This window comes from Schistocerca cancellata, chromosome 8 (genome assembly GCF_023864275.1).
Source record: "Schistocerca cancellata isolate TAMUIC-IGC-003103 chromosome 8, iqSchCanc2.1, whole genome shotgun sequence".
NCBI classification, from domain to species: Eukaryota; Metazoa; Arthropoda; class Insecta; order Orthoptera; family Acrididae; genus Schistocerca; species Schistocerca cancellata.
This window is the reverse complement of record NC_064633.1, coordinates 72,824,345-72,833,744: the sequence shown is the minus strand read 5'-3', so window position 1 is coordinate 72,833,744 and position 9,400 is coordinate 72,824,345. Positions and strand designations below refer to the sequence as shown.

The window sequence follows — 9,400 nt, the reverse complement described above, 5'->3', positions numbered from 1 at the left end:
GGGACTAATGACCTCAGCAGTTGAGTCCCATAGTGCTCAGACCCATTTGAACCATTTTTTAGGCTTAAGTAAACAAGTTAAATTCATATCGGCTGAAGGCCTAACACTTCAAAACGTTAATTTAAAAAAAAAAAATACGAAAGACCCTACGTGAATCAGTTCTTTAATTTAGGCTGAAGGCCTTAAGAACAAACAACTGAAACTCAAAATTGGCTGAAGGCCGAAGACTTGACAATTCAGCAACATTAAATTTTTTAAAATGCCAAAGGGCTTACGTGAAACAGTATTTTAAATTAGGCTGAAGGCCTTAAGAGGAAAATAACTCTAATTTAAAACAAAATCGGCTAGAAGCTACAGAAGCACAAACAAGAAGAACAAATTAAAGAGAATAGGGCAGTACACACAAGGGCGGCCAGACGTTCGAGGGTCGGCCTGTAATTCAAACACTAACGCTCCCTTAGTCGGGGCAACCATTCACGATCTGTCGACAACCCAACCGACCGACAGTCAGCGGACCCACCGACAAGATAACTTCCACTTCATCCGACAGTGGCACAACAGGGAGTTCAACGGAACAACGTAAAAGATATTGGCACCCACAACCAATCGTACACGGAGCTGTCAAACTACACACCGTGCTGGACAGCAACAACACGATGTGGATACTTCACTGCCTGAAATCTACGTCAACGGCCACGGCAGGTAACCGGAACGTTAACGGCCACAAGGCAGAAGATTCCGCTGGTACACTTCAATTCAAATAAGCAAATACAGTGAAACTCCACCGAAGGGTGGCTAGAATTTTCCAACTTGAAAACCTCGTTGTTGCTCGCGGGAATATCCCAGCAGCCGACAACGAACTCCAAAGGACACAATGTGAACAGTCTCGACTTGCTGGCAGCTTAAATCAAAACTCAAGTTTCGTGCCCGAGATCGGTGAGCCACGGACCTCGTAGCAGTGGGGACAGCGCCACACACTCCGACACCCGGCCAAACTACGCCCCGCCGAGAATTCCTCGCTGCTCCATGCCAACCGACCGACTGGTCGCACACCGAAAACTGTAAGCGCCAGGTCAAAGATAGTCCAAGGGGCGAATATCGGTCCACACCGCTGCTACCACCCGCGGAAGGAGAGGATAACGGCATAATCGCGATAACCACGGGAGACTAAACACAGTATCGCAATGAAGGTTTAATCCAGCGTATAGCATGAGCCATCCACGGCTCAACTGACTCTTCCTCTCCAAAACATTGGAGGAATGAAACTTCTACTGAGTCTGCTGCCATATCCTCTGACGACAGTCATCTGCGGTGGCGCGGACCCGTAATTCATCACTGAACGCTATGCAGCACCATTCATCAGCAGTCCACGATCACAGCACCGCTCCAAACGCTGCTGTTTGCCTTGTGGTGTCAACGCCAGCCTACGCATGGGAAGGTAGTTCCCTAATCCGGCTGCTGTGGCCTGCACACGATGGTGAGGGATGCAGGGAGCCCATTAGCTGTTCTCAGATGGCCGGTGCAGGCATCAAGGCGCTACGATAGGCTCGGTGCAGAATACAGCGAACCTCCCTCGCGGCGGTCACAAGTGGACGACCGAAACCTCGACGGCGACGGTGCCTGCCCTCGTGTACCCGCGCAGTCCAACATCGGGCCGCTGTGACGTCAGAATGCCCCACAAATCTGCATATTGCACGATTCGACCAGCTGGCCAGAGGAGACTCACAAAGAGGCCTCTTTCAAACTCTGTCAGGGGCAGATAATGCTGTCTCACATGAGTACGCGGTATCCTCACGTCCTGACTAGAGATGGGGGATCCGCTCTTGAACTAATGCATAGAGTTGCATCTTTCAAAGGAATGAACAATCAGTGATTCAGAAAAAAAGAACGGTAGCTCCAAACGTTTCCCACTGCATCGGAGTTCGTCTCTACTGGATATTGTTCTTCGTAGTAATACCGCTATGTATATTACATTATTATGTTATGTATACATCAATTGTTTTTATTTTATTTTTCTTTGTTTAAACTGATTAGATTAGGTTCCTGATGACTCCTCTTACTATAGGATTTTTATTATGGACACTCGAATTTACGCTTTAATTACGAGAGAGAGATGGAGCATATCAGCAGCGCCTCTGCTGGTCAGAGCACAGTGCACACCACACAACACAGCCAGCGCCGGCCTCTGCCCTGCTTCTACCTTGGCTGCCTACATTGTGCAGTGCCCCATTGGATTTTGTGTTTCACATATGCCGTGCCGTCTCTGTGCGTCGTCTGCCACCTGCAGTGTCTGGCGCAGCGTAACTTCGCATCGCACTCTGTCGGCGATCGTTTCAGTCGCACGTCGTGCCCTCTGGGCAGTTGATGCGAGCAACAGGACAGAGAGCCACCTAGCGGATAACATAGGAACTACTTGCAACAACCTGCTCGCAAGGGAACGGACGATTTGTCTCGGAGCGGGTGAGTTCACCGCTCCCCCCCCACCCTCGGAACTCGCCCGCTCAACGCTCGCCCCACTGTCTCGACTCTAGCCAGAGCATTGAGAATAGTGACTCAGGTGTCACTCTGGTCTCTGTGGTCTCAGCTCACGCAGTAATACAGCTCGCGGCTCGACCTGCTCGACTCAGCGCCTCTGCATCGGAGTTCGTCTCTACTGGATATTGTTCTTCGTAGTAATACCGCTATGTATATTACATTATTATGTTATGTATACATCAATTGTTTTTATTTTATTTTTCTTTGTTTAAACTGATTAGATTAGGTTCCTGATGACTCCTCTTATTATAGGATTTTTATTATGGACACTCGAATTTACACTTTAATTACGAGCGAACCGATAAACATATCGCAAAATGTGATACACCAATATTTTCCTTGTTTTATTCTGCGTAAGGCTATATGCAGCACTTTCGTTTTACAGTCAAATTTATATTTTTTTTTCTTATTCTGGTACGGATTTTGCGATTTTAGGCGTCTTCGGAAGGAAACGTTCACTTTAAAAATATATGGCTTGCGATGTATTTGTATGAGGTTAATGAAATTTTAATACATTATAGCCAAATATATTGTTAATGTAAATCTCAAGTTACAACTTTTTCTGATCACCCAAAAAACCACGATAGTGCAAAATAAATCAATAATCCAAAACTTTGTCATATCGTGGAAATTTCAATAAACAATACAAAATTCTTACTCATTATCTGTGTTACTTCAAAATAGGATCAAATAAGATCAAAATACAGGTACAGTACTGGAATAAACCAAGTTTAAAGGGCAATGTGCCTTCCATTTATTTTCTATTGTAAATGAGTGGTGAGGCATGAAAAAGAGCTAATTCATTTCAGGGAGTGAACAGTTCTGATCCAATCTCTGAAAAGAACAGTTTTGCCCATCTCTAGTCCTGACGCTGTTCCTGCCTCTTACCTGCTCTGTGACACTTGGTAAAAAGACTAAAGGCGAACAACAGTAATGCACTATCGTAGCCGTTGTACTTGTCACGCAGAATTCCAACTCCAATGATTTGCATATAAATCTGTGATGTGGATGTGTACAAACTTACAGTCACAAACGCCCATGTCCTTGGGGTGCCTTACTTTTTTGTCAGGCAGTGTGGTTTAGAAGCCAACGGCCTTGCTGCAGTGGTAACACCGGTTCCCGTCAGATCACCGAAGTTAAGCGCTGTCGGGCTGAGCTAGTACTTGGATGGGTGACCATCCGGTCTGCCGAGCGCTGTTGGCAAGCGGGGTGCACTCAGGCCTTGTGAGGCGAACTGAGGAGCTACTTGATCGAGAAGTCGCGGCTCCGGTCTCGTAAACTGTCATACGGCAGGGAGAGCGGTGTGCTGACCACATGCCCCTCCGTATCCGCATCCAGTGAAGCCTGTGGGCTGGGGATGACACGGCGGCCGGTCAGTACCGTTGGGCCTTCCGAGGCCTGTTCGGACGGAGCTCAGTTTTCTTAGTGTGGTTTTGAAACTTCCGTTGATTAACATGTTCTGACTAATTTTGCGTTTCCCATTATATTGTCACGGGCTAAAAGACACATTTCCACGATGCTTACAAAAATTCGGTACATATTCGTCTCGAAAATTTCTGTGTTTCACAGTTTGTTTTGAGTATCGTGTTTGACGCGAAAGACGTTACTGGTGATCCTACGGTCACTAAATACCAAATTTCGCGAGTTATCAGACTTCAGTTCTTGCCAGACCACCACTCAGTTGATTCACGTAATGTACTACTCACAAAACAAAGCGCACAAAACATACGATGATTTAAAGATTTCTAAATGAGTATGAGTCAGAGTTGAAGTATGGCTTGCAGCAAGACAGGCAAGATAATGAGTGTCTTTTTATTTATAAGATACGTTAGAAAATGAAGCATTTTGAAACTGGTGTCTAATACAAGCAGTGACAAAACTATTTCAGAAAAAAAGCGCTGAAAATAGCTATCACACTGAAGTGGAAACATTTCTGTGAAATTAGTAACTAATACTGAAATAAGAAAATGTCGTTTGAACAGCAGGAGTAGGAGCGTTATACTAGTTGAACTAGATAAGGAGAAAGATATGACGCTCGCGAGTGATATGCATCAAATCCCCTCCAGACACCTGTAAGGATTTTTGAGGTTTCCCTTAACCGCTACAGGCCAAAAAGAGGAAAAATTGGATTTAAAGTGCGGTCGACGTCGATGTTATCAGTGTCGGAGCGCGACTTCGCATTAAAGGAGGACTGGTTCCGAAAGGAACCATTCCGGCATTTACTTGAAACTACACCGCGAAGAACGTATCGCATTTTCGATACCCGTAATTATCTCCTATTGCAAAGCACAAGTTTGAATTTCTGTTGGAAGGTGCCAACAACTTTCCTCTGTGACATGACTCTAGAGCTCGACGACGCTTCTGACGGCAATATGTCGTCACACGCGAGAAAGAGACCACAGCTCACAGGTACAGGTGACACGTAACGTGCCTCAGTGACGTCACACTGGATCCACATTTCATCACAATTCTACCCAACACCATCGTAGGCGTGTCACACGATGCGAAGATCGTCACATCCAATCTTATCCACATTTCATCCTCTACTTTTGACGACTCTGCAAGAAAGGTGGGAACCGCGAACCGAGCGTTTAAAACACGCATTTTCGTTGTGGGTGGCAGAGGAGAACATTTCAGACATTCCGCTGCTCTGAATCGACATGAAATGCCCTCAGGAGGTGGCATAAAGGGCGTCATTGAAACCATCCCTTCCACTGGGCTACTGATTCCCACACATTTCGTGGTCGAAAACGACAGTTCGCAGTGCACTGAGCAACAGAACGACGTTCTTGACGATGTTCAACGTTGCTGACACCATTGAACGGTTCAATCTTACATTAAGAACGCTGTGGCCCTGCAACCCCATTGGACGCAATCTGACTCCTTTGGAGTGTAGTGCGGGGTGGAACTACAAGGAACCGTTAAAAACCGTTTGACGAAATTTGAACGTGATTCGAAGTAGCGAAGCGTGCAGTATCAGCCCTCCTGTTCCTTCCACACTCATTCAACAGAGTAGTGCTTTGCGGCCGTTTTCTTCTTGGCCGTATTAGAAGTACGCGTGATTTCAACGCTGGGTGTCGCGGTTCTCAGCTTTCTTGCGGAGACGCCAAAAGAAGGGGTGAAATGTGGGTAAGAGGGCTGTGACGACCTTCCCATAGCGTAACACGTCTTCGATGCTGTTGGGCGGAACTTTGGCGAAATTGGAGCCAATGTGATATCACTAACCAACCTTACGTCCCACACGAACTCTTGTGCCGTTGTCCTTTACTGCAATATGCGTTGTCACCTTGCCGTTTGGTGTGTCGCCGATCCCGAGGGTGACGTCACATTGTGGCACTCTTTTTTCCTCCATTTCAGAGGAAGGTTATAGGCACCTTTGAGAGTCACAATAGGAAACAATGACGGGACTTGGAAAACGAGGTTCAAAAATGGCTCTGAGCACTATGGGACTCAACTGCTGAGGTCATTAGTCCCCTAGAACTTAGAACTAGTTAAACCTAACTAACCTAAGGACATCACAAACATCCATGCTCCAGGCAGGATTCGAACCTGCGACCGTAGCGGTCTTGCGGTTCCAGACTGCAGCGCCTTTAACCGCACGGCCACTTCGGCCGGCGGAAAACGAGGTAACTTATTTGTGTTGTGCATTTATCTAAACTGCGTAAAACCTTTATATGGTTGGTTGGACGGGGATCTGAAACACTTTTCGCCCGAATGCAGCATGTGTGTCGTCACCACTTCGAATATGCACAAAATACAGAAGTAGAATCTGTTAAAGACCACAAACGATACGTCCTCTCATCCTTGACCGTAAGTGAGGTAGCGCTGTGTCTGTTCGATGGTAACCAGTGACATTTCTCCATCCAGCGGGTGGACTGTAATTAGTGTAATTATACGCTCTACAAAGCAACTTCTTTCAGATGCAGAGATTTATCGTTACAGATCGTAGAATGCGTCCTCATTTCTAATTACTTGATACTCCGCAACTATCACGCTGAGACTTGGTGTTAATGAAGGAGATTTGTAAAGGGTGCGGGCAGGTTAGTGTTTACCGATCCTTCTATGACGCTATCATACCGTAACCTCGAAACGTATATTGCCTTTTCGAAGGAACGATGACGATACGACCTTGAATTTGTTTCGGGAAACCGCGGAAAGAAGATTTATACGAGATACTTTTCATCACACGCGTGATACTTGCTGGATAATATGTAAATCTAAAACAGGTGTATCTAGGAAATCAGTGAAAACGTACACTGAATATACGAATCTCGCCAATGGTCAAATAAACGTGGCTTTTAGGCTGTTTACCGCCCTTAACATTGCGAAAACTGTCCCATGTATCGGAATCTATTTGTAGTCCGTTACAGGTGACAAAATTGAAGAGAAATGTGATTGAGACTTGTAGTGAGTATGCAGCACATTCTTTGTGCGGTGCAGTTTCCCCTCAATGAGCGGCATAACTCTCAAGCGCCTTGCGCGTCTGCAAGTGTTTTGGAATACAGGTATCCGATACTGACCTAACTGCTGCTTATAATGTTGAGACAGCTCATGCTGGAACATATCTGTACATTAAGACGTTCTGCGCTTCTGTTTGGAAAAGTACTAGAGGAATCGCTGTTGGATCTCTTTTCACGCCGGCCGGGGTGGCCGAGCGTTTCTAGGCGCTACAGTCTGGAACCGCGCGACCACTACGGTTGCAGGTTCGAATCCTGCCTCGGGCATGGATGTGTGTGATGTCCTTAGGTTAGTTAGGTTTACGTAGTTCTAAGTTATAGGGGACTGATGACCACAGAAGTTAAGTCCCATAGTGCTCAGAGCCATCTCATCTCTTTTCACGATTGAAACATTTTCGACAGTAAGGTTACTTGATCGAAACTTGAGTGTTTAGTTCAATTAGTTACATGTTGCATGGAACACAACTGCGCCGTATAACACTAGAATATGTTTCTGGGTTGCTTTAGATATCTGCTTGTGAGTGCGTGTAATAAAAATAAGGAGAAAATAGAATCTTTTTAAACATTATTCTTTAAGGTTCTTAGCGATTGCTTTGAACAACGTTGCAGAATAAGTATTATGCAAATTAGAAGTGGAGAGGGAAGAAAGGGAAGGAAAGGAAAGGAACTAATGATATCAGCTGCATCAGGATTTCATGCGGAATCAGCGGCGACGAGTAAAAATGTGTACCACACCGGGACTCGAACCCGGGGATCCCCCAAGTACTAGGCAGCTGCGTTAACCACTACACCATCACGACACAGTGTGCATCGAACATGCGTGGACTGCCTCGGCGCGCTCCTTGGGCGACCCACGTTCCCACACAGCCACACCTGCCCCCAGTCCCTGTCCGTGTCTTCCACGCTCGCTTATTTCAGATTGCTGCTGGAGTTCGAACGTAATCGCGCATTCGCACTGAGGGTTATGGATTCATTGTCCATCGAGGCGAACCGATTACATCAATGCGTGGTGTGTGTTCTTTCGGACGGGTCCGAAAAATATAAAAAAAGTATGTATTGACATAGGATGACATAAATGTTATCTGTAACGTGTACAAGCAAAACCACCGTGCTGAGCGTGCAACAAGTTAGATTACACCATTATTTCTATGAAAACAACTATTTTGAAATTTAGAAAAGTGAACTGATGTGCAAAAAAATGGCTCTGAGCACTATGGGACTCAACATCTTAGGTCATAAGTCCTCTAGAACTTAGAACTACTTAAACCTAACTAACCTAAGGACATGAGACACACCCATGCCCGAGGCAGGATTCGAACCTGCGACCGTAGCAGTCCCGCGGTTCCGGACTGCAGCGCCAGAACCGCTAGACCATGATGTGCAAAGAAAACGATTGCAGTAAACGAAAAAGAAGGTTCGTAAAAGCCGAAAAACTGGAAAAGGTCAACGTCCAACCGTTTTCTATTTCTCTTTTTTTTCGCCTTCAGTTTCCTATATCACGAGAGAAAAAACGGTGGACTTCAGAAAATGGAAAAAACAGAGAAAAACACCAATACAACATGCTGTGTAAATAAAAGCGCTAAACATTCTTAAACTGTAGTAAGGTTAATGGGAAGAAAGTGGCCAAGTGGAAGTAAGACTGAGAATTGAGATCCTCAGCGATTTTTCCCTGTTATCGATATCAATACCGACAGGATTTGGTCCCGGGAATTCCAAGACCATATCTAACTCACTATAGTAGTTTCCCAGACTACTCCGGACACACAAAAGGAAGAGGTATTTTTATGTGATCTAATTACAAGTTAACAAGTTTTTAATTTTTTACTTTACTTGTACTGTGAAACCCTGCTTCTTGCCGACGTCAACGGGAAGTACCCTTTAGGTTTTGATGGGTCAGTTTACGAGTATCAATATACTTAACATAAATGACGGAATCTTTCAAATGCATTGACTTACAACATTAATTTTTTTTTACGCCGCCAGGGAACCATAGATTTTAGCACGTTACATAAATCTGAACTTGATAAGCCATCGTGTTCCACAAAAGTAGGGGTCTTAAATAACGGCAGAGAGACGGATAAAAAATGCCAAATTTTTTCTCGTGTGATATAATTACAAATTAACAATTTTTGGATTTGTTCCTTTACCTGTAGTGTGAAAATTTGCTTTTTATCCAATTTCATGATTCTAGATCAACGGGAAGCACCCTATACGTTTGGGTGAGAGGGTTTCAGAGTATGAAAATATGTGACATAAATACCCTTATCTTTGGACTGAAATGACTTACAAGTAAAAGTTTTACGCCTCCAAGGGACGATAGACCTTAACATATGACATGAAGCTGAACTTGATGCGTCTACCCGTTACAGTTATTAACAGTTGGACAGACGGACAAAAGCACAACGAAG

The 9,400-nt window shown here is 45.0% G+C and overlaps 1 pseudogene; it reads left to right on the top strand.

The window, feature by feature from the left end:
* Window positions 1-3,620: 3,620 nt before the first annotated feature.
* Window positions 3,621-3,738, top strand: LOC126095791 (5S ribosomal RNA; annotated as a pseudogene).
* Window positions 3,739-9,400: the final 5,662 nt, after the last annotated feature.